We start from the raw sequence: 22,003 nt of genomic DNA on the forward strand, positions 1-22,003 counted from the left end.
ATCCCATTGCATCCCTCCAAAGAAACCCCAAACAAAACATGAATACCCTTTCATAAACAAGTTCTCATTCCGGTAAACATCGCAACATGGTATTCCATTGAATGCTATTCTATAAAACATGTCCAATTTCATGAAATGTCAGGACATGACATTCCCTGGAAACTGCATGGAAATTCCACAGAATCCCATACATGGCACAAAAGTGTTACTTTAAAGTTCATACGATGCCGGTGGTCAGAGGTACCGTAGTGTTCCATTGGCTCTGACATGAACTAAAATGCAGTGCTTCGTCAATATTAGTGTGTTACTGGGTCAACTTGCCAGATGGTTAAAGACTCTACCTGGAGCCCGCAACCAAAGGTTAGGTCTGTCAGAAGTGGGATTCGAACCCACGCCTCCAGGGGAGACTGCGACCTGAACGCAGCGCCTTAGACCGCTCGGCCATCCTGACATGACAGCTCACGGTGAGCAGCGTGTTTGGAGCTGCACCGAATGGCAGATGATCCAGAAGCTAGTGCTCCACCACTCACACTGGCCACAGCACATGCCTCATTGGCGCAGTTAGGCAGCGCGTCAGTCTCATAATCTGAAGGTCGTGAGTTCGAGCCTCACACGGGGCAGAGTGGTGCTTTTTGGCACACAAGAGCGTTTAGGCAAAAGAGCGGGTTTCTTCATACCCTTTTGTGTGATTGTCCATTCCTTCATGAGCAATGCGATTGAAATCCAGTCATTTTGTAGGGCAGATGTTGAATAAATGCAGAAATAGTATTCCTCTCATATTCACCTAAACTGGGGCAGTGTCACTACAATGTTTTGTTCAGTCTGAACATAATTCTTTCATTCTCATGACGTTTCTTGTCAGTAGTGATGTAATGTTTCGCTTGACATGCCATGAATCTCATTCCATGACATTCCATCCCACAGCCCATAAACCCATGACATGTCATTCCAAGAGATTTCCAGGAATTCCTTGCCATGAAATTCTACTGCACCCCCAAAATTTCAGTCCATGACATCACAGTCAAACTCCAAGAATCCCATTGCATCCCTCCAAAGAAACCCCAAACAAAACATGAATACCCTTTCATAAACAAGTTCTCATTCCGGTAAACATCACAACATGTTATTCCATTGAATGCTATTCTATAAAACATGTCCAATTTCATGAAATGTCAGGACATGACATTCCCTGGAAACTGCATGAAAATTCCACAGAATCCCATACATGGCACAAAAGTGTTACTTTAAAGTTCATGCGATGCCGGTGGTCAGAGGTACCGTAGTGTTCCATTGGCTCTGACATGAACTGAATTGCAGTGCTTCGTCAATATTAGCGTGTTACTGGGTCAACTTGCCAGAGGGTTAAAGAGTCTACCTGGAGCCCGCAACCAAAGGTTAGGTCTTTCAGAAGTGGGATTCGAACCCACGCCTCCAGGGGAGACTGCGACCTGAACGCAGCGCCTTAGACCGCTCGGCCATCCTGACATGACAGCGCACGGTGAGCAGCGTGTTTGGAGCTGCACCGAATGGCAGATGATCCAGAAGCTAGTGCTCCACCACTCACACTGGCCACAGCACATGCCTCGTTGGCGCAGTTAGGCAGCGCGTCAGTCTCATAATCTGAAGGTCGTGAGTTCGAGCCTCACACGGGGCAGGGTTGTGCTTTTTAGCACACAAGAGCGTTTAGGCAAAAGAGCGGGTTTCTTCATACCCTTTTGTGTGATTGTCCATTCCTTCATGAGCAATGCGATTGAATTCCAGTCATTTTGTAGGGCAGATGTTGAATAAATGCAGTAATAGTATTCCTCTCATATTCACCTAAAATGGGGCAGTGTCACTACAATGTTTTGTTCAGTCTGAACATAATTCTTTCATTCTCAAGACGTTTCTTGTCAGTAGTGATGTAATGTTTCGCTTGACATGCCATGAATCTCATTCCATGACATTCCATCCCACAGCCCATAAACCCATGACATGTCATTCCAAGAGATTTCCAGGAATTCCTTGCAATGAAATTCTACTGCACCCCCAAAATTTCAGTCCATGAAATCACAGTCAAACTCCAAGAATCCCATTGCATCCCTCCAAAGAAACCCCAAACAAAACATGAATACCCTTTCATAAACAAGTTCTCATTCCGGTAAACATCACAACATGGTATTCCATTGAATGCTATTCTATAAAACATGTCCAATTTCATGAAATGTCAGGACATGACATTCCCTGGAAACTGCATGGAAATTCCACAGAATCCCATACATGGCACAAAAGTGTTACTTTAAAGTTCATACGATGCCGGTGGTCAGAGGTACCGTAGTGTTCCATTGGCTCTGACATGAACTGAAATGCAGTGCTTCGTCAATATTAGTGTGTTACTGGGTCAACTTGCCAGAGGGTTAAAGACTCTACCTGGAGCCCGCAACCAAAGGTTAGGTCTGTCAGAAGTGGGATTCGAACCCACTCCTCCAGGGGAGACTGCGACCTGAACGCAGCGCCTTAGACCGCTCGGCCATCCTGACAAGAAAGCTCATGGTGAGCAGCGTGTTTGGAGCTGCACCGAATGGCAGATGATCCAGAAGCTAGTGCTCCACCACTCACACTGGCCACAGCACATGCCTCGTTGGCGCAGTTAGGCAGCGCGTCAGTCTCATAATCTGAAGGTCGTGAGTTCGAGCCTCACACGGGGCAGAGTGGTGCTTTTTGGCACACAAGAGCGTTTAGGCAAAAGAGCGGGTTTCTTCATACCCTTTTGTGTGATTGTCCATTCCTTCATGAGCAATGCGATTGAAATCCAGTCATTTTGTAGGGCAGATGTTGAATAAATGCAGAAATAGTATTCCTCTCATATTCACCTAAACTGGGGCAGTGTCACTACAATGTTTTGTTCAGTCTGAACATAATTCTTTCATTCTCATGACGTTTCTTGTCAGTTGTTATGTAATGTTTCGCTTGACATGCCATGAATCTCATTCCATGACATTCCATCCCACAGCCCATAAACCCATGACATGTCATTCCAATAGATTTCCAGGAATTCCTTGCCATGAAATTCTACTGCACCCCCAAAATTTCAGTCCATGACATCACAGTCAAACTCCAAGAATCCCATTGCATCCCTCCAAAGAAACCCCAAACAAAACATGAATACCCTTTCATAAACAAGTTCTCATTCCGGTAAACATCACAACATGGTATTCCATTGAATGCTATTCTATAAAACATGTCCAATTTCATGAAATGTCAGGACATGACATTCCCTGGAAACTGCATGAAAATTCCACAGAATCCCATACATGGCACAAAAGTGTTACTTTAAAGTTCATGCGATGCCGGTGGTCAGAGGTACCGTAGTGTTCCATTGGCTCTGACATGAACTGAATTGCAGTGCTTCGTCAATATTAGCGTGTTACTGGGTCAACTTGCCAGAGGGTTAAAGAGTCTACCTGGAGCCCGCAACCAAAGGTTAGGTCTGTCAGAAGTGGGATTCGAACCCACGCCTCCAGGGGAGACTGCGACCTGAACGCAGCGCCTTAGACCGCTCGGCCATTCTGACATGACAGCGCACGGTGAGCAGCGTGTTTGGAGCTGCACCGAATGGCAGATGATCCAGAAGCTAGTGCTCCACCACTCACACTGGCCACAGCACACGCCTCGTTGGCGCAGTTAGGCAGCGCGTCAGTCTCATAATCTGAAGGTCGTGAGTTCGAGCCTCACACGGGGCAGAGTGGTGCTTTTTGGCACACAAGAGCGTTTAGGCAAAAGAGCGGGTTTCTTCATACCCTTTTGTGTGATTGTCCATTCCTTCATGAGCAATGCGATTGAAATCCAGTCATTTTGTGGGGCAGATGTTGAATAAATGCAGCAATAGTATTCCTCTCATATTCACCTAAAATGGGGCAGTGTCACTACAATGTTTTGTTCAGGTTGAACATAATTCTTTCATTCTCATGATGTTTCTTGTCAGTAGTGATGTAATGTTTCGCTTGACATTTCATGAATCTCATTCCATGACATTCCATCCCACAGCCCATAAACCCATGACATGTCATTCCAAGAGATTTCCAGGAATTCCTTGCCATGAAATTCTACTGCACCCCCAAAATTTCAGTCCATGACATCACAGTCAAACTCCAAGAATCCCATTGCATCCCTCCAAAGAAACCCCAAACAAAACATGAATACCCTTTCATAAACAAGTTCTCATTCCGGTAAACATCACAACATGTTATTCCATTGAATGCTATTCTATAAAACATGTCCAATTTCATGAAATGTCAGGACATGACATTCCCTGGAAACTGCATGGAAATTCCACAGAATCCCATACATGGAACAAAAGTGTTACTTTAAAGTTCATGCGATGCCGGTGGTCAGAGGTACCGTAGTGTTCCATTGGCTCTGACATGAACTGAATTGCAGTGCTTCGTCAATATTAGCGTGTTACTGGGTCAACTTGCCAGAGGGTTAAAGAGTCTACCTGGAGCCCGCAACCAAAGGTCAGGTCTGTCAGAAGTGGGATTCGAACCCACGCCTCCAGGGGAGACTGCGACCTGAACGCAGCGCCTTAGACCGCTCGGCCATCCTGACATGACAGCGCACGGTGAGCAGCGTGTTTGGAGCTGCACCGAATGGCAGATGATCCAGAAGCTAGTGCTCCACCACTCACACTGGCCACAGCACATGCCTCGTTGGCGCAGTTAGGCAGCGCGTCAGTCTCATAATCTGACGGTCGTGAATTCGAGCCTCACGCGGGGCAGAGTTGTGCTTTTTAGCACACAAGAGTGTTTAGGCAAAAGAGCGGGTTTCTTCATACCCTTTTGTGTGATTGTCCATTCCTTCATGAGCAATGCGATTGAATTCCAGTCATTTTGTAGGGCAGATGTTGAATAAATGCAGTAATAGTATTCCTCCTTATATTCACCTAAAATGGGGCAGTGTCACTACAATGTTTTGTTCAGGTTGAACATAATTCTTTCATTCTCATGATGTTTCTTGTCAGTAGTGATGTAATGTTTCGCTTGACATTTCATGATTCTCATTCCATGACATTCCATCCCACAGCCCATAAACCCATGACATGTCATTCCAAGAGATTTCCAGGAATTCCTTGCAATGAAATTCTACTGCACCCCCAAAATTTCAGTCCACGACATCACAGTCAAACTCCAAGAATCCCATTGCATCCCTCCAAAGAAACCCCAAACAAAACATGAATACCCTTTCATAAACAAGTTCTCATTCCGGTAAAAATCACAACATGGTATTCCATTGAATGCTATTCTATAAAACATGTCCAATTTCATGAAATGTCAGGACATGACATTCCCTGGAAACTGCATGGAAATTCCACAGAATCCCATACATGGCACAAAAGTGTTACTTTAAAGTTCATACGATGCCGGTGGTCAGAGGTACCGTAGTGTTCCATTGGCTCTGACATGAACTGAAATGCAGTGCTTCGTCAATATTAGTGTGTTACTGGGTCAACTTGCCAGAGGGTTAAAGACTGTACCTGGAGCCCGCAACCAAAGGTTAGGTCTGTCAGAAGTGGGATTCGAACCCACGCCTCCAGGGGAGACTGCAACCTGAACGCAGCGCCTTAGACCGCTCGGCCATCCTGACATGACAGCTCACGGTGAGCAGCGTGTTTGGAGCTGCACCGAATGGCAGATGATCCAGAAGCTAGTGCTCCACCACTCACACTGGCCACAGCACACGCCTCGTTGGCGCAGTTAGGCAGCGCGTCAGTCTCATAATCTGAAGGTCGTGAGTTCGAGCCTCACACGGGGCAGAGTGGTGCTTTTTGGCACACAAGAGCGTTTAGGCAAAAGAGCGGGTTTCTTCATACCCTTTTGTGTGATTGTCCATTCCTTCATGAGCAATGCGATTGAAATCCAGTCATTTTGTGGGGCAGATGTTGAATAAATGCAGCAATAGTATTCCTCTCATATTCACCTAAAATGGGGCAGTGTCACTACAATGTTTTGTTCAGGTTGAACATAATTCTTTCATTCTCATGATGTTTCTTGTCAGTAGTGATGTAATGTTTCGCTTGACATTTCATGAATCTCATTCCATGACATTCCATCCCACAGCCCATAAACCCATGACATGTCATTCCAAGAGATTTCCAGGAATTCCTTGCCATGAAATTCTACTGCACCCCCAAAATTTCAGTCCATGACATCACAGTCAAACTCCAAGAATCCCATTGCATCCCTCCAAAGAAACCCCAAACAAAACATGAATACCCTTTCATAAACAAGTTCTCATTCCGGTAAACATCGCAACATGGTATTCCATTGAATGCTATTCTATAAAACATGTCCAATTTCATGAAATGTCAGGACATGACATTCCCTGGAAACTGCATGGAAATTCCACAGAATCCCATACATGGCACAAAAGTGTTACTTTAAAGTTCATACGATGCCGGTGGTCAGAGGTACCGTAGTGTTCCATTGGCTCTGACATGAACTAAAATGCAGTGCTTCGTCAATATTAGTGTGTTACTGGGTCAACTTGCCAGATGGTTAAAGACTCTACCTGGAGCCCGCAACCAAAGGTTAGGTCTGTCAGAAGTGGGATTCGAACCCACGCCTCCAGGGGAGACTGCGACCTGAACGCAGCGCCTTAGACCGCTCGGCCATCCTGACATGACAGCTCACGGTGAGCAGCGTGTTTGGAGCTGCACCGAATGGCAGATGATCCAGAAGCTAGTGCTCCACCACTCACACTGGCCACAGCACATGCCTCGTTGGCGCAGTTAGGCAGCGCGTCAGTCTCATAATCTGAAGGTCGTGAGTTCGAGCCTCACACGGGGCAGAGTGGTGCTTTTTGGCACACAAGAGCGTTTAGGCAAAAGAGCGGGTTTCTTCATACCCTTTTGTGTGATTGTCCATTCCTTCATGAGCAATGCGATTGAAATCCAGTCATTTTGTAGGGCAGATGTTGAATAAATGCAGAAATAGTATTCCTCTCATATTCACCTAAACTGGGGCAGTGTCACTACAATGTTTTGTTCAGTCTGAACATAATTCTTTCATTCTCATGACGTTTCTTGTCAGTAGTGATGTAATGTTTCGCTTGACATGCCATGAATCTCATTCCATGACATTCCATCCCACCCATAAACCCATGACATGTCATTCCAAGAGATTTCCAGGAATTCCTTGCCATGAAATTCTACTGCACCCCCAAAATTTCAGTCCATGACATCACAGTCAAACTCCAAGAATCCCATTGCATCCCTCCAAAGAAACCCCAAACAAAACATGAATACCCTTTCATAAACAAGTTCTCATTCCGGTAAACATCACAACATGTTATTCCATTGAATGCTATTCTATAAAACATGTCCAATTTCATGAAATGTCAGGACATGACATTCCCTGGAAACTGCATGAAAATTCCACAGAATCCCATACATGGCACAAAAGTGTTACTTTAAAGTTCATGCGATGCCGGTGGTCAGAGGTACCGTAGTGTTCCATTGGCTCTGACATGAACTGAATTGCAGTGCTTCGTCAATATTAGCGTGTTACTGGGTCAACTTGCCAGAGGGTTAAAGAGTCTACCTGGAGCCCGCAACCAAAGGTTAGGTCTGTCAGAAGTGGGATTCGAACCCACGCCTCCAGGGGAGACTGCGACCTGAACGCAGCGCCTTAGACCGCTCGGCCATCCTGACATGACAGCGCACGGTGAGCAGCGTGTTTGGAGCTGCACCGAATGGCAGATGATCCAGAAGCTAGTGCTCCACCACTCACACTGGCCACAGCACATGCCTCGTTGGCGCAGTTAGGCAGCGCGTCAGTCTCATAATCTGAAGGTCGTGAGTTCGAGCCTCACACGGGGCAGGGTTGTGCTTTTTAGCACACAAGAGCGTTTAGGCAAAAGAGCGGGTTTCTTCATACCCTTTTGTGTGATTGTCCATTCCTTCATGAGCAATGCGATTGAATTCCAGTCATTTTGTAGGGCAGATGTTGAATAAATGCAGTAATAGTATTCCTCTCATATTCACCTAAAATGGGGCAGTGTCACTACAATGTTTTGTTCAGTCTGAACATAATTCTTTCATTCTCAAGACGTTTCTTGTCAGTAGTGATGTAATGTTTCGCTTGACATGCCATGAATCTCATTCCATGACATTCCATCCCACAGCCCATAAACCCATGACATGTCATTCCAAGAGATTTCCAGGAATTCCTTGCAATGAAATTCTACTGCACCCCCAAAATTTCAGTCCATGACATCACAGTCAAACTCCAAGAATCCCATTGCATCCCTCCAAAGAAACCCCAAACAAAACATGAATACCCTTTCATAAACAAGTTCTCATTCCGGTAAACATCACAACATGGTATTCCATTGAATGCTATTCTATAAAACATGTCCAATTTCATGAAATGTCAGGACATGACATTCCCTGGAAACTGCATGGAAATTCCACAGAATCCCATACATGGCACAAAAGTGTTACTTTAAAGTTCATACGATGCCGGTGGTCAGAGGTACCGTAGTGTTCCATTGGCTCTGACATGAACTGAAATGCAGTGCTTCGTCAATATTAGTGTGTTACTGGGTCAACTTGCCAGAGGGTTAAAGACTCTACCTGGAGCCCGCAACCAAAGGTTAGGTCTGTCAGAAGTGGGATTCGAACCCACTCCTCCAGGGGAGACTGCGACCTGAACGCAGCGCCTTAGACCGCTCGGCCATCCTGACAAGAAAGCTCATGGTGAGCAGCGTGTTTGGAGCTGCACCGAATGGCAGATGATCCAGAAGCTAGTGCTCCACCACTCACACTGGCCACAGCACATGCCTCGTTGGCGCAGTTAGGCAGCGCGTCAGTCTCATAATCTGAAGGTCGTGAGTTCGAGCCTCACACGGGGCAGAGTGGTGCTTTTTGGCACACAAGAGCGTTTAGGCAAAAGAGCGGGTTTCTTCATACCCTTTTGTGTGATTGTCCATTCCTTCATGAGCAATGCGATTGAAATCCAGTCATTTTGTAGGGCAGATGTTGAATAAATGCAGAAATAGTATTCCTCTCATATTCACCTAAACTGGGGCAGTGTCACTACAATGTTTTGTTCAGTCTGAACATAATTCTTTCATTCTCATGACGTTTCTTGTCAGTTGTTATGTAATGTTTCGCTTGACATGCCATGAATCTCATTCCATGACATTCCATCCCACAGCCCATAAACCCATGACATGTCATTCCAATAGATTTCCAGGAATTCCTTGCCATGAAATTCTACTGCACCCCCAAAATTTCAGTCCATGACATCACAGTCAAACTCCAAGAATCCCATTGCATCCCTCCAAAGAAACCCCAAACAAAACATGAATACCCTTTCATAAACAAGTTCTCATTCCGGTAAACATCACAACATGGTATTCCATTGAATGCTATTCTATAAAACATGTCCAATTTCATGAAATGTCAGGACATGACATTCCCTGGAAACTGCATGAAAATTCCACAGAATCCCATACATGGCACAAAAGTGTTACTTTAAAGTTCATGCGATGCCGGTGGTCAGAGGTACCGTAGTGTTCCATTGGCTCTGACATGAACTGAATTGCAGTGCTTCGTCAATATTAGCGTGTTACTGGGTCAACTTGCCAGAGGGTTAAAGAGTCTACCTGGAGCCCGCAACCAAAGGTTAGGTCTGTCAGAAGTGGGATTCGAACCCACGCCTCCAGGGGAGACTGCGACCTGAACGCAGCGCCTTAGACCGCTCGGCCATTCTGACATGACAGCGCACGGTGAGCAGCGTGTTTGGAGCTGCACCGAATGGCAGATGATCCAGAAGCTAGTGCTCCACCACTCACACTGGCCACAGCACACGCCTCGTTGGCGCAGTTAGGCAGCGCGTCAGTCTCATAATCTGAAGGTCGTGAGTTCGAGCCTCACACGGGGCAGAGTGGTGCTTTTTGGCACACAAGAGCGTTTAGGCAAAAGAGCGGGTTTCTTCATACCCTTTTGTGTGATTGTCCATTCCTTCATGAGCAATGCGATTGAAATCCAGTCATTTTGTGGGGCAGATGTTGAATAAATGCAGCAATAGTATTCCTCTCATATTCACCTAAAATGGGGCAGTGTCACTACAATGTTTTGTTCAGGTTGAACATAATTCTTTCATTCTCATGATGTTTCTTGTCAGTAGTGATGTAATGTTTCGCTTGACATTTCATGAATCTCATTCCATGACATTCCATCCCACAGCCCATAAACCCATGACATGTCATTCCAAGAGATTTCCAGGAATTCCTTGCCATGAAATTCTACTGCACCCCCAAAATTTCAGTCCATGACATCACAGTCAAACTCCAAGAATCCCATTGCATCCCTCCAAAGAAACCCCAAACAAAACATGAATACCCTTTCATAAACAAGTTCTCATTCCGGTAAACATCACAACATGTTATTCCATTGAATGCTATTCTATAAAACATGTCCAATTTCATGAAATGTCAGGACATGACATTCCCTGGAAACTGCATGGAAATTCCACAGAATCCCATACATGGAACAAAAGTGTTACTTTAAAGTTCATGCGATGCCGGTGGTCAGAGGTACCGTAGTGTTCCATTGGCTCTGACATGAACTGAATTGCAGTGCTTCGTCAATATTAGCGTGTTACTGGGTCAACTTGCCAGAGGGTTAAAGAGTCTACCTGGAGCCCGCAACCAAAGGTCAGGTCTGTCAGAAGTGGGATTCGAACCCACGCCTCCAGGGGAGACTGCGACCTGAACGCAGCACCTTAGACCGCTCGGCCATCCTGACATGACAGCGCACGGTGAGCAGCGTGTTTGGAGCTGCACCGAATGGCAGATGATCCAGAAGCTAGTGCTCCACCACTCACACTGGCCACAGCACATGCCTCGTTGGCGCAGTTAGGCAGCGCGTCAGTCTCATTATCTGACGGTCGTGAATTCGAGCCTCACGCGGGGCAGAGTTGTGCTTTTTAGCACACAAGAGCGTTTAGGCAAAAGAGCGGGTTTCTTCATACCCTTTTGTGTGATTGTCCATTCCTTCATGAGCAATGCGATTGAATTCCAGTCATTTTGTAGGGCAGATGTTGAATAAATGCAGTAATAGTATTCCTCTCATATTCACCTAAAATGGGGCAGTGTCACTACAATGTTTTGTTCAGGTTGAACATAATTCTTTCATTCTCATGATGTTTCTTGTCAGTAGTGATGTAATGTTTCGCTTGACATTTCATGATTCTCATTCCATGACATTCCATCCCACAGCCCATAAACCCATGACATGTCATTCCAAGAGATTTCCAGGAATTCCTTGCAATGAAATTCTACTGCACCCCCAAAATTTCAGTCCACGACATCACAGTCAAACTCCAAGAATCCCATTGCATCCCTCCAAAGAAACCCCAAACAAAACATGAATACCCTTTCATAAACAAGTTCTCATTCCGGTAAAAATCACAACATGGTATTCCATTGAATGCTATTCTATAAAACATGTCCAATTTCATGAAATGTCAGGACATGACATTCCCTGGAAACTGCATGGAAATTCCACAGAATCCCATACATGGCACAAAAGTGTTACTTTAAAGTTCATACGATGCCGGTGGTCAGAGGTACCGTAGTGTTCCATTGGCTCTGACATGAACTGAAATGCAGTGCTTCGTCAATATTAGTGTGTTACTGGGTCAACTTGCCAGAGGGTTAAAGACTGTACCTGGAGCCCGCAACCAAAGGTTAGGTCTGTCAGAAGTGGGATTAGAAACCAAGCCTCCAGGGGAGACTGCGACCTGAACGCAGCGCCTTAGACCGCACGGCCATCCTGACATGACAGCTTACGGTGAGCAGCGTGTTTGGAGCTGCACCGAATGGCAGATGATCCAGAAGCTAGTGCTCCACCACTCACACTGGCCACAGCACATGCCTCATTGACGCAGTTAGGCAGCGCGTCAGTCTCATAATCTGAAGGTCCTGAGTTCGAGCCTCACACGGGGCAGAGTAGTGCTTTTTGGCACACAAGAGCGTTTAGGCAAAAGAGCGGGTTTCTTCATACCCTTTTGTGTGATTGTCCATTCCTTCATGAGCAATGCGATTATAATCCAGTCATTTTGTAGGGCAGATGTTGAATAAATGCAGAAATAGTATTCCTCTCATATTAACCTAAACTGGGGCAGTGTCACTACAATGTTTTGTTCAGTCTGAACATAATTCTTTCATTCTCATGACGTTTCTTGTCAGTAGTGATGTAATGTTTCGCTTGACATTTCATGATTCTCATTCCATGACATTCCATCCCACAGCCCATAAACCCATGACATGTCATTCCAAGAGATTTCCAGGAATTCCTTGCCATGAAATTCTACTGCACCCCCAAAATTTCAGTCCATGACATCACAGTCAAACTCCAAGAATCCCATTGCATCCCTCCAAAGAAACCCCAAACAAAACATGAATACCCTTTCATAAACAAGTTCTCATTCCGGTAAACATCACAACATGTTATTCCATTGAATGCTATTCTATAAAACATGTCCAATTTCATGAAATGTCAGGACATGACATTCCCTGGAAACTGCATGAAAATTCCACAGAATCCCATACATGGCACAAAAGTGTTACTTTAAAGTTCATGCGATGCCGGTGGTCAGAGGTACCGTAGTGTTCCATTGGCTCTGACATGAACTGAATTGCAGTGCTTCGTCAATATTAGCGTGTTACTGGGTCAACTTGCCAGAGGGTTAAAGAGTCTACCTGGAGCCCGCAACCAAAGGTTAGGTCTGTCAGAAGTGGGATTCGAACCCACGCCTCCAGGGGAGACTGCGACCTGAACGCAGCGCCTTAGACCGCTCGGCCATCCTGACATGACAGCGCACGGTGAGCAGCGTGTTTGGAGCTGCACCGAATGGCAGATGATCCAGAAGCTAGTGCTCCACCACTCACACTGGCCACAGCACATGCCTCGTTGGCGCAGTTAGGCAGCGCGTCAGTCTCATAATCTGAAGGTCGTGAGTTCGAGCCTCACACGGGGCAGAGTGGTGCTTTTTGGCACACAAGAGCGTTTAGGCAAAAGAGCGGGTTTCTTCATACCCTTTTGTGTGATTGTCCATTCCTTCATGAGCAATGCGATTGAAATCCAGTCATTTTGTAGGGCAGATGTTGAATAAATGCAGAAATAGTATTCCTCTCATATTCACCTAAACTGGGGCAGTGTCACTACAATGTTTTGTTCAGTCTGAACATAATTCTTTCATTCTCATGACGTTTCTTGTCAGTTGTTATGTAATGTTTCGCTTGACATGCCATGAATCTCATTCCATGACATTCCATCCCACAGCCCATAAACCCATGACATGTCATTCCAATAGATTTCCAGGAATTCCTTGCCATGAAATTCTACTGCACCCCCAAAATTTCAGTCCATGACATCACAGTCAAACTCCAAGAATCCCATTGCATCCCTCCAAAGAAACCCCAAACAAAACATGAATACCCTTTCATAAACAAGTTCTCATTCCGGTAAACATCACAACATGGTATTCCATTGAATGCTATTCTATAAAACATGTCCAATTTCATGAAATGTCAGGACATGACATTCCCTGGAAACTGCATGAAAATTCCACAGAATCCCATACATGGCACAAAAGTGTTACTTTAAAGTTCATGCGATGCCGGTGGTCAGAGGTACCGTAGTGTTCCATTGGCTCTGACATGAACTGAATTGCAGTGCTTCGTCAATATTAGCGTGTTACTGGGTCAACTTGCCAGAGGGTTAAAGAGTCTACCTGGAGCCCGCAACCAAAGGTTAGGTCTGTCAGAAGTGGGATTCGAACCCACGCCTCCAGGGGAGACTGCGACCTGAACGCAGCGCCTTAGACCGCTCGGCCATTCTGACATGACAGCGCACGGTGAGCAGCGTGTTTGGAGCTGCACCGAATGGCAGATGATCCAGAAGCTAGTGCTCCACCACTCACACTGGCCACAGCACACGCCTCGTTGGCGCAGTTAGGCAGCGCGTCAGTCTCATAATCTGAAGGTCGTGAGTTCGAGCCTCACACGGGGCAGAGTGGTGCTTTTTGGCACACAAGAGCGTTTAGGCAAAAGAGCGGGTTTCTTCATACCCTTTTGTGTGATTGTCCATTCCTTCATGAGCAATGCGATTGAAATCCAGTCATTTTGTGGGGCAGATGTTGAATAAATGCAGCAATAGTATTCCTCTCATATTCACCTAAAATGGGGCAGTGTCACTACAATGTTTTGTTCAGGTTGAACATAATTCTTTCATTCTCATGATGTTTCTTGTCAGTAGTGATGTAATGTTTCGCTTGACATTTCATGAATCTCATTCCATGACATTCCATCCCACAGCCCATAAACCCATGACATGTCATTCCAAGAGATTTCCAGGAATTCCTTGCCATGAAATTCTACTGCACCCCCAAAATTTCAGTCCATGACATCACAGTCAAACTCCAAGAATCCCATTGCATCCCTCCAAAGAAACCCCAAACAAAACATGAATACCCTTTCATAAACAAGTTCTCATTCCGGTAAACATCACAACATGTTATTCCATTGAATGCTATTCTATAAAACATGTCCAATTTCATGAAATGTCAGGACATGACATTCCCTGGAAACTGCATGGAAATTCCACAGAATCCCATACATGGAACAAAAGTGTTACTTTAAAGTTCATGCGATGCCGGTGGTCAGAGGTACCGTAGTGTTCCATTGGCTCTGACATGAACTGAATTGCAGTGCTTCGTCAATATTAGCGTGTTACTGGGTCAACTTGCCAGAGGGTTAAAGAGTCTACCTGGAGCCCGCAACCAAAGGTCAGGTCTGTCAGAAGTGGGATTCGAACCCACGCCTCCAGGGGAGACTGCGACCTGAACGCAGCGCCTTAGACCGCTCGGCCATCCTGACATGACAGCTTACGGTGAGCAGCGTGTTTGGAGCTGCACCGAATGGCAGATGATCCAGAAGCTAGTGCTCCACCACTCACACTGGCCACAGCACATGCCTCATTGACGCAGTTAGGCAGCGCGTCAGTCTCATAATCTGAAGAACCTGAGTTCGAGCCTCACACGGGGCAGAGTAGTGCTTTTTGGCACACAAGAGCGTTTAGGCAAAAGAGCGGGTTTCTTCATACCCTTTTGTGTGATTGTCCATTCCTTCATGAGCAATGCGATTATAATCCAGTCATTTTGTAGGGCAGATGTTGAATAAATGCAGAAATAGTATTCCTCTCATATTAACCTAAACTGGGGCAGTGTCACTACAATGTTTTGTTCAGTCTGAACATAATTCTTTCATTCTCATGACGTTTCTTGTCAGTAGTGATGTAATGTTTCGCTTGACATGCCATGAATCTCATTCCATGACATTCCATCCCACAGCCCATAAACCCATGACATGTCATTCCAAGAGATTTCCAGGAATTCCTTGCCATGAAATTCTACTGCACCCCCAAAATTTCAGTCCATGACATCACAGTCAAACTCCAAGAATCCCATTGCATCCCTCCAAAGAAACCCCAAACAAAACATGAATACCCTTTCATAAACAAGTTCTCATTCCGGTAAACATCACAACATGTTATTCCATTGAATGCTATTCTATAAAACATGTCCAATTTCATGAAATGTCAGGACATGACATTCCCTGGAAACTGCATTAAAAAAATTCCACAGAATCCCATACATGGCACAAAAGTGTTACTTTAAAGTTCATGCGATGCCGGTGGTAAGAGGTACCGTAGTGTTCCATTGGCTCTGACATGAACTGAATTGCAGTGCTTCGTCAATATTAGCGTGTTACTGGGTCAACTTGCCAGTGGGTTAAAGAGTCTACCTGGAGCCCGCAACCAAAGGTTATGTCTGTCAGAAGTGGGATTCGAACCCACGCCTCCAGGGGAGACTGCGACCTGAACGCAGCGCCTTAGACCGCTCGGCCATCCTGACATGACAGTGCACGGTGAGCAGCGTGTTTGGAGCTGCACCGAATGGCAGATGATCCAGAAGCTAGTGCTCCACCACTCACACTGGCCACAGCACATGCCTCGTTGGCGCAGTTAGGCAGCGCGTCAGTCTCATAATCTGAAGGTCGTGAGTTCGAGCCTCACACGGGGCAGAGTTGTGCTTTTTAGCACACAAGAGCGTTTAGGCAAAAGAGCGGGTTTCTTCATACCCTTTTGTGTGATTGTCCATTCCTTCATGAGCAATGCGATTGAATTCCAGTCATTTTGTAGGGCAGATGTTGAATAAATGCAGTAATAGTATTCCTCTCATATTCACCTAAAATGGGGCAGTGTCACTACAATGTTTTGTTCAGGTTGAACATAATTCTTTCATTCTCATGATGTTTCTTGTCAGTAGTGATGTAATGTTTCGCTTGACATTTCATGATTCTCATTCCATGACATTCCATCCCACAGCCCATAAACCCATGACATGTCATTCCAAGAGATTTCCAGGAATTCCTTGCCATGAAATTCTACTGCACCCCCAAAATTTCAGTCCATGACATCACAGTCAAACTCCAAGAATCCCATTGCATCCCTCCAAAGAAACCCCAAACAAAACATGAATACCCTTTCATAAACAAGTTCTCATTCCGGTAAACATCACAACATGTTATTCCATTGAATGCTATTCTATAAAACATGTCCAATTTCATGAAATGTCAGGACATGACATTCCCTGGAAACTGCATGAAAATTCCACAGAATCCCATACATGGCACAAAAGTGTTACTTTAAAGTTCATGCGATGCCGGTGGTCAGAGGTACCGTAGTGTTCCATTGGCTCTGACATGAACTGAATTGCAGTGCTTCGTCAATATTAGCGTGTTACTGGGTCAACTTGCCAGAGGGTTAAAGAGTCTACCTGGAGCCCGCAACCAAAGGTTAGGTCTGTCAGAAGTGGGATTCGAACCCACGCCTCCAGGGGAGACTGCAACCTGAACGCAGCGCCTTAGACCGCTCGGCCATCCTGACATGACAGCTCACGGTGAGCAGCGTGTTTGGAGCTGCACCGAATGGCAGATGATCCAGAAGCTAGTGCTCCACCACTCACACTGGCCACAGCACACGCCTCGTTGGCGCAGTTAGGCAGCGCGTCAGTCTCATAATCTGAAGGTCGTGAGTTCGAGCCTCACACGGGGCAGAGTGGTGCTTTTTGGCACACAAGAGCGTTTAGGCAAAAGAGCGGGTTTCTTCATACCCTTTTGTGTGATTGTCCATTCCTTCATGAGCAATGCGATTGAAATCCAGTCATTTTGTGGGGCAGATGTTGAATAAATGCAGCAATAGTATTCCTCTCATATTCACCTAAAATGGGGCAGTGTCACTACAATGTTTTGTTCAGGTTGAACATAATTCTTTCATTCTCATGATGTTTCTTGTCAGTAGTGATGTAATGTTTCGCTTGACATTTCATGAATCTCATTCCATGACATTCCATCCCACAGCCCATAAACCCATGACATGTCATTCCAAGAGATTTCCAGGAATTCCTTGCCATGAAATTCTACTGCACCCCCAAAATTTCAGTCCATGACATCACAGTCAAACTCCAAGAATCCCATTGCATCCCTCCAAAGAAACCCCAAACAAAACATGAATACCCTTTCATAAACAAGTTCTCATTCCGGTAAACATCGCAACATGGTATTCCATTGAATGCTATTCTATAAAACATGTCCAATTTCATGAAATGTCAGGACATGACATTCCCTGGAAACTGCATGGAAATTCCACAGAATCCCATACATGGCACAAAAGTGTTACTTTAAAGTTCATACGATGCCGGTGGTCAGAGGTACCGTAGTGTTCCATTGGCTCTGACATGAACTAAAATGCAGTGCTTCGTCAATATTAGTGTGTTACTGGGTCAACTTGCCAGATGGTTAAAGACTCTACCTGGAGCCCGCAACCAAAGGTTAGGTCTGTCAGAAGTGGGATTCGAACCCACGCCTCCAGGGGAGACTGCGACCTGAACGCAGCGCCTTAGTCCGCTCGGCCATCCTGACATGACAGCTCACGGTGAGCAGTGTGTTTGGAGCTGCACCGAATGGCAGATGATCCAGAAGCTAGTGCTCCACCACTCACACTGGCCACAGCACATGCCTCGTTGGCGCAGTTAGGCAGCGCGTCAGTCTCATAATCTGAAGGTCGTGAGTTCGAGCCTCACACGGGGCAGAGTGGTGCTTTTTGGCACACAAGAGCGTTTAGGCAAAAGAGCGGGTTTCTTCATACCCTTTTGTGTGATTGTCCATTCCTTCATGAGCAATGCGATTGAAATCCAGTCATTTTGTAGGGCAGATGTTGAATAAATGCAGAAATAGTATTCCTCTCATATTCACCTAAACTGGGGCAGTGTCACTACAATGTTTTGTTCAGTCTGAACATAATTCTTTCATTCTCATGACGTTTCTTGTCAGTAGTGATGTAATGTTTCGCTTGACATGCCATGAATCTCATTCCATGACATTCCATCCCACAGCCCATAAACCCATGACATGTCATTCCAAGAGATTTCCAGGAATTCCTTGCCATGAAATTCTACTGCACCCCCAAAATTTCAGTCCATGACATCACAGTCAAACTCCAAGAATCCCATTGCATCCCTCCAAAGAAACCCCAAACAAAACATGAATACCCTTTCATAAACAAGTTCTCATTCCGGTAAACATCACAACATGTTATTCCATTGAATGCTATTCTATAAAACATGTCCAATTTCATGAAATGTCAGGACATGACATTCCCTGGAAACTGCATGAAAATTCCACAGAATCCCATACATGGCACAAAAGTGTTACTTTAAAGTTCATGCGATGCCGGTGGTCAGAGGTACCGTAGTGTTCCATTGGCTCTGACATGAACTGAATTGCAGTGCTTCGTCAATATTAGCGTGTTACTGGGTCAACTTGCCAGAGGGTTAAAGAGTCTACCTGGAGCCCGCAACCAAAGGTTAGGTCTGTCAGAAGTGGGATTCGAACCCACGCCTCCAGGGGAGACTGCGACCTGAACGCAGCGCCTTAGACCGCTCGGCCATCCTGACATGACAGCGCACGGTGAGCAGCGTGTTTGGAGCTGCACCGAATGGCAGATGATCCAGAAGCTAGTGCTCCACCACTCACACTGGCCACAGCACATGCCTCGTTGGCGCAGTTAGGCAGCGCGTCAGTCTCATAATCTGAAGGTCGTGAGTTCGAGCCTCACACGGGGCAGGGTTGTGCTTTTTAGCACACAAGAGCGTTTAGGCAAAAGAGCGGGTTTCTTCATACCCTTTTGTGTGATTGTCCATTCCTTCATGAGCAATGCGATTGAATTCCAGTCATTTTGTAGGGCAGATGTTGAATAAATGCAGTAATAGTATTCCTCTCATATTCACCTAAAATGGGGCAGTGTCACTACAATGTTTTGTTCAGTCTGAACATAATTCTTTCATTCTCAAGACGTTTCTTGTCAGTAGTGATGTAATGTTTCGCTTGACATGCCATGAATCTCATTCCATGACATTCCATCCCACAGCCCATAAACCCATGACATGTCATTCCAAGAGATTTCCAGGAATTCCTTGCAATGAAATTCTACTGCACCCCCAAAATTTCAGTCCATGACATCACAGTCAAACTCCAAGAATCCCATTGCATCCCTCCAAAGAAACCCCAAACAAAACATGAATACCCTTTCATAAACAAGTTCTCATTCCGGTAAACATCACAACATGGTATTCCATTGAATGCTATTCTATAAAACATGTCCAATTTCATGAAATGTCAGGACATGACATTCCCTGGAAACTGCATGGAAATTCCACAGAATCCCATACATGGCACAAAAGTGTTACTTTAAAGTTCATACGATGCCGGTGGTCAGAGGTACCGTAGTGTTCCATTGGCTCTGACATGAACTGAAATGCAGTGCTTCGTCAATATTAGTGTGTTACTGGGTCAACTTGCCAGAGGGTTAAAGACTCTACCTGGAGCCCGCAACCAAAGGTTAGGTCTGTCAGAAGTGGGATTCGAACCCACTCCTCCAGGGGAGACTGCGACCTGAACGCAGCGCCTTAGACCGCTCGGCCATCCTGACAAGAAAGCTCATGGTGAGCAGCGTGTTTGGAGCTGCACCGAATGGCAGATGATCCAGAAGCTAGTGCTCCACCACTCACACTGGCCACAGCACATGCCTCGTTGGCGCAGTTAGGCAGCGCGTCAGTCTCATAATCTGAAGGTCGTGAGTTCGAGCCTCACACGGGGCAGAGTGGTGCTTTTTGGCACACAAGAGCGTTTAGGCAAAAGAGCGGGTTTCTTCATACCCTTTTGTGTGATTGTCCATTCCTTCATGAGCAATGCGATTGAAATCCAGTCATTTTGTAGGGCAGATGTTGAATAAATGCAGAAATAGTATTCCTCTCATATTCACCTAAACTGGGGCAGTGTCACTACAATGTTTTGTTCAGTCTGAACATAATTCTTTCATTCTCATGACGTTTCTTGTCAGTTGTTATGTAATGTTTCGCTTGACATGCCATGAATCTCATTCCATGACATTCCATCCCACAGCCCATAAACCCATGACATGTCATTCCAATAGATTTCCAGGAATTCCTTGCCATGAAATTCTACTGCACCCCCAAAATTTCAGTCCATGACATCACAGTCAAACTCCAAGAATCCCATTGCATCCCTCCAAAGAAACCCCAAACAAAACATGAATACCCTTTCATAAACAAGTTCTCATTCCGGTAAACATCACAACATGGTATTCCATTGAATGCTATTCTATAAAACATGTCCAATTTCATGAAATGTCAGGACATGACATTCCCTGGAAACTGCATGAAAATTCCACAGAATCCCATACATGGCACAAAAGTGTTACTTTAAAGTTCATGCGATGCCGGTGGTCAGAGGTACCGTAGTGTTCCATTGGCTCTGACATGAACTGAATTGCAGTGCTTCGTCAATATTAGCGTGTTACTGGGTCAACTTGCCAGAGGGTTAAAGAGTCTACCTGGAGCCCGCAACCAAAGGTTAGGTCTGTCAGAAGTGGGATTCGAACCCACGCCTCCAGGGGAGACTGCGACCTGAACGCAGCGCCTTAGACCGCTCGGCCATTCTGACATGACAGCGCACGGTGAGCAGCGTGTTTGGAGCTGCACCGAATGGCAGATGATCCAGAAGCTAGTGCTCCACCACTCACACTGGCCACAGCACACGCCTCGTTGGCGCAGTTAGGCAGCGCGTCAGTCTCATAATCTGAAGGTCGTGAGTTCGAGCCTCACACGGGGCAGAGTGGTGCTTTTTGGCACACAAGAGCGTTTAGGCAAAAGAGCGGGTTTCTTCATACCCTTTTGTGTGATTGTCCATTCCTTCATGAGCAATGCGATTGAAATCCAGTCATTTTGTGGGGCAGATGTTGAATAAATGCAGCAATAGTATTCCTCTCATATTCACCTAAAATGGGGCAGTGTCACTACAATGTTTTGTTCAGGTTGAACATAATTCTTTCATTCTCATGATGTTTCTTGTCAGTAGTGATGTAATGTTTCGCTTGACATTTCATGAATCTCATTCCATGACATTCCATCCCACAGCCCATAAACCCATGACATGTCATTCCAAGAGATTTCCAGGAATTCCTTGCCATGAAATTCTACTGCACCCCCAAAATTTCAGTCCATGACATCACAGTCAAACTCCAAGAATCCCATTGCATCCCTCCAAAGAAACCCCAAACAAAACATGAATACCCTTTCATAAACAAGTTCTCATTCCGGTAAACATCACAACATGTTATTCCATTGAATGCTATTCTATAAAACATGTCCAATTTCATGAAATGTCAGGACATGACATTCCCTGGAAACTGCATGGAAATTCCACAGAATCCCATACATGGAACAAAAGTGTTACTTTAAAGTTCATGCGATGCCGGTGGTCAGAGGTACCGTAGTGTTCCATTGGCTCTGACATGAACTGAATTGCAGTGCTT

General features: G+C 45.4%; 37 non-coding genes across 37 annotated transcripts; 17 read left to right on the forward strand and 20 right to left on the reverse strand.

Moving 5' to 3' along the window:
- Positions 1–368: 368 nt before the first annotated feature.
- Positions 369–451, reverse strand: trnal-cag (transfer RNA leucine (anticodon CAG)). Its single transcript has one exon. It is a non-coding gene; the product is annotated as a tRNA-Leu (tRNA).
- A 95-nt stretch (positions 452–546) lies between these two features.
- Positions 547–620, forward strand: trnam-cau (transfer RNA methionine (anticodon CAU)). Its single transcript has one exon. It is a non-coding gene; the product is annotated as a tRNA-Met (tRNA).
- Positions 621–1,402: 782 nt separating this feature from the next.
- Positions 1,403–1,485, reverse strand: trnal-cag (transfer RNA leucine (anticodon CAG)). Its single transcript has one exon. It is a non-coding gene; the product is annotated as a tRNA-Leu (tRNA).
- A 95-nt stretch (positions 1,486–1,580) lies between these two features.
- Positions 1,581–1,654, forward strand: trnam-cau (transfer RNA methionine (anticodon CAU)). Its single transcript has one exon. It is a non-coding gene; the product is annotated as a tRNA-Met (tRNA).
- A 782-nt stretch (positions 1,655–2,436) lies between these two features.
- Positions 2,437–2,519, reverse strand: trnal-cag (transfer RNA leucine (anticodon CAG)). The gene has a single exon. It is a non-coding gene; the product is annotated as a tRNA-Leu (tRNA).
- Positions 2,520–2,614: 95 nt separating this feature from the next.
- Positions 2,615–2,688, forward strand: trnam-cau (transfer RNA methionine (anticodon CAU)). Its single transcript has one exon. It is a non-coding gene; the product is annotated as a tRNA-Met (tRNA).
- A 782-nt stretch (positions 2,689–3,470) lies between these two features.
- trnal-cag (transfer RNA leucine (anticodon CAG)) lies at positions 3,471–3,553 on the reverse strand. The gene has a single exon. It is a non-coding gene; the product is annotated as a tRNA-Leu (tRNA).
- Positions 3,554–3,648: 95 nt separating this feature from the next.
- On the forward strand, positions 3,649–3,722 carry trnam-cau (transfer RNA methionine (anticodon CAU)). The gene has a single exon. It is a non-coding gene; the product is annotated as a tRNA-Met (tRNA).
- Positions 3,723–4,504: 782 nt separating this feature from the next.
- On the reverse strand, positions 4,505–4,587 carry trnal-cag (transfer RNA leucine (anticodon CAG)). Its single transcript has one exon. It is a non-coding gene; the product is annotated as a tRNA-Leu (tRNA).
- A 952-nt stretch (positions 4,588–5,539) lies between these two features.
- On the reverse strand, positions 5,540–5,622 carry trnal-cag (transfer RNA leucine (anticodon CAG)). The gene has a single exon. It is a non-coding gene; the product is annotated as a tRNA-Leu (tRNA).
- Positions 5,623–5,717: 95 nt separating this feature from the next.
- Positions 5,718–5,791, forward strand: trnam-cau (transfer RNA methionine (anticodon CAU)). The gene has a single exon. It is a non-coding gene; the product is annotated as a tRNA-Met (tRNA).
- Positions 5,792–6,573: 782 nt separating this feature from the next.
- trnal-cag (transfer RNA leucine (anticodon CAG)) lies at positions 6,574–6,656 on the reverse strand. The gene has a single exon. It is a non-coding gene; the product is annotated as a tRNA-Leu (tRNA).
- Positions 6,657–6,751: 95 nt separating this feature from the next.
- trnam-cau (transfer RNA methionine (anticodon CAU)) lies at positions 6,752–6,825 on the forward strand. Its single transcript has one exon. It is a non-coding gene; the product is annotated as a tRNA-Met (tRNA).
- A 779-nt stretch (positions 6,826–7,604) lies between these two features.
- Positions 7,605–7,687, reverse strand: trnal-cag (transfer RNA leucine (anticodon CAG)). The gene has a single exon. It is a non-coding gene; the product is annotated as a tRNA-Leu (tRNA).
- A 95-nt stretch (positions 7,688–7,782) lies between these two features.
- trnam-cau (transfer RNA methionine (anticodon CAU)) lies at positions 7,783–7,856 on the forward strand. The gene has a single exon. It is a non-coding gene; the product is annotated as a tRNA-Met (tRNA).
- A 782-nt stretch (positions 7,857–8,638) lies between these two features.
- trnal-cag (transfer RNA leucine (anticodon CAG)) lies at positions 8,639–8,721 on the reverse strand. The gene has a single exon. It is a non-coding gene; the product is annotated as a tRNA-Leu (tRNA).
- A 95-nt stretch (positions 8,722–8,816) lies between these two features.
- trnam-cau (transfer RNA methionine (anticodon CAU)) lies at positions 8,817–8,890 on the forward strand. Its single transcript has one exon. It is a non-coding gene; the product is annotated as a tRNA-Met (tRNA).
- Positions 8,891–9,672: 782 nt separating this feature from the next.
- trnal-cag (transfer RNA leucine (anticodon CAG)) lies at positions 9,673–9,755 on the reverse strand. Its single transcript has one exon. It is a non-coding gene; the product is annotated as a tRNA-Leu (tRNA).
- Positions 9,756–9,850: 95 nt separating this feature from the next.
- Positions 9,851–9,924, forward strand: trnam-cau (transfer RNA methionine (anticodon CAU)). Its single transcript has one exon. It is a non-coding gene; the product is annotated as a tRNA-Met (tRNA).
- A 782-nt stretch (positions 9,925–10,706) lies between these two features.
- On the reverse strand, positions 10,707–10,789 carry trnal-cag (transfer RNA leucine (anticodon CAG)). Its single transcript has one exon. It is a non-coding gene; the product is annotated as a tRNA-Leu (tRNA).
- Positions 10,790–12,774: 1,985 nt separating this feature from the next.
- On the reverse strand, positions 12,775–12,857 carry trnal-cag (transfer RNA leucine (anticodon CAG)). The gene has a single exon. It is a non-coding gene; the product is annotated as a tRNA-Leu (tRNA).
- A 95-nt stretch (positions 12,858–12,952) lies between these two features.
- trnam-cau (transfer RNA methionine (anticodon CAU)) lies at positions 12,953–13,026 on the forward strand. The gene has a single exon. It is a non-coding gene; the product is annotated as a tRNA-Met (tRNA).
- Positions 13,027–13,808: 782 nt separating this feature from the next.
- On the reverse strand, positions 13,809–13,891 carry trnal-cag (transfer RNA leucine (anticodon CAG)). The gene has a single exon. It is a non-coding gene; the product is annotated as a tRNA-Leu (tRNA).
- A 95-nt stretch (positions 13,892–13,986) lies between these two features.
- Positions 13,987–14,060, forward strand: trnam-cau (transfer RNA methionine (anticodon CAU)). Its single transcript has one exon. It is a non-coding gene; the product is annotated as a tRNA-Met (tRNA).
- A 782-nt stretch (positions 14,061–14,842) lies between these two features.
- On the reverse strand, positions 14,843–14,925 carry trnal-cag (transfer RNA leucine (anticodon CAG)). Its single transcript has one exon. It is a non-coding gene; the product is annotated as a tRNA-Leu (tRNA).
- A 954-nt stretch (positions 14,926–15,879) lies between these two features.
- Positions 15,880–15,962, reverse strand: trnal-cag (transfer RNA leucine (anticodon CAG)). The gene has a single exon. It is a non-coding gene; the product is annotated as a tRNA-Leu (tRNA).
- A 95-nt stretch (positions 15,963–16,057) lies between these two features.
- trnam-cau (transfer RNA methionine (anticodon CAU)) lies at positions 16,058–16,131 on the forward strand. Its single transcript has one exon. It is a non-coding gene; the product is annotated as a tRNA-Met (tRNA).
- A 782-nt stretch (positions 16,132–16,913) lies between these two features.
- trnal-cag (transfer RNA leucine (anticodon CAG)) lies at positions 16,914–16,996 on the reverse strand. The gene has a single exon. It is a non-coding gene; the product is annotated as a tRNA-Leu (tRNA).
- A 95-nt stretch (positions 16,997–17,091) lies between these two features.
- trnam-cau (transfer RNA methionine (anticodon CAU)) lies at positions 17,092–17,165 on the forward strand. The gene has a single exon. It is a non-coding gene; the product is annotated as a tRNA-Met (tRNA).
- Positions 17,166–17,947: 782 nt separating this feature from the next.
- trnal-cag (transfer RNA leucine (anticodon CAG)) lies at positions 17,948–18,030 on the reverse strand. Its single transcript has one exon. It is a non-coding gene; the product is annotated as a tRNA-Leu (tRNA).
- Positions 18,031–18,125: 95 nt separating this feature from the next.
- On the forward strand, positions 18,126–18,199 carry trnam-cau (transfer RNA methionine (anticodon CAU)). Its single transcript has one exon. It is a non-coding gene; the product is annotated as a tRNA-Met (tRNA).
- Positions 18,200–18,981: 782 nt separating this feature from the next.
- trnal-cag (transfer RNA leucine (anticodon CAG)) lies at positions 18,982–19,064 on the reverse strand. Its single transcript has one exon. It is a non-coding gene; the product is annotated as a tRNA-Leu (tRNA).
- A 95-nt stretch (positions 19,065–19,159) lies between these two features.
- On the forward strand, positions 19,160–19,233 carry trnam-cau (transfer RNA methionine (anticodon CAU)). The gene has a single exon. It is a non-coding gene; the product is annotated as a tRNA-Met (tRNA).
- Positions 19,234–20,015: 782 nt separating this feature from the next.
- Positions 20,016–20,098, reverse strand: trnal-cag (transfer RNA leucine (anticodon CAG)). Its single transcript has one exon. It is a non-coding gene; the product is annotated as a tRNA-Leu (tRNA).
- A 95-nt stretch (positions 20,099–20,193) lies between these two features.
- Positions 20,194–20,267, forward strand: trnam-cau (transfer RNA methionine (anticodon CAU)). The gene has a single exon. It is a non-coding gene; the product is annotated as a tRNA-Met (tRNA).
- A 782-nt stretch (positions 20,268–21,049) lies between these two features.
- trnal-cag (transfer RNA leucine (anticodon CAG)) lies at positions 21,050–21,132 on the reverse strand. Its single transcript has one exon. It is a non-coding gene; the product is annotated as a tRNA-Leu (tRNA).
- A 95-nt stretch (positions 21,133–21,227) lies between these two features.
- Positions 21,228–21,301, forward strand: trnam-cau (transfer RNA methionine (anticodon CAU)). The gene has a single exon. It is a non-coding gene; the product is annotated as a tRNA-Met (tRNA).
- The last annotated feature ends 702 nt before the right edge of the window (positions 21,302–22,003 follow it).

This window comes from Pseudorasbora parva, chromosome 20 (assembly GCF_024679245.1).
Source record: "Pseudorasbora parva isolate DD20220531a chromosome 20, ASM2467924v1, whole genome shotgun sequence".
Lineage (NCBI taxonomy): Eukaryota > Metazoa > Chordata > Actinopteri > Cypriniformes > Gobionidae > Pseudorasbora > Pseudorasbora parva.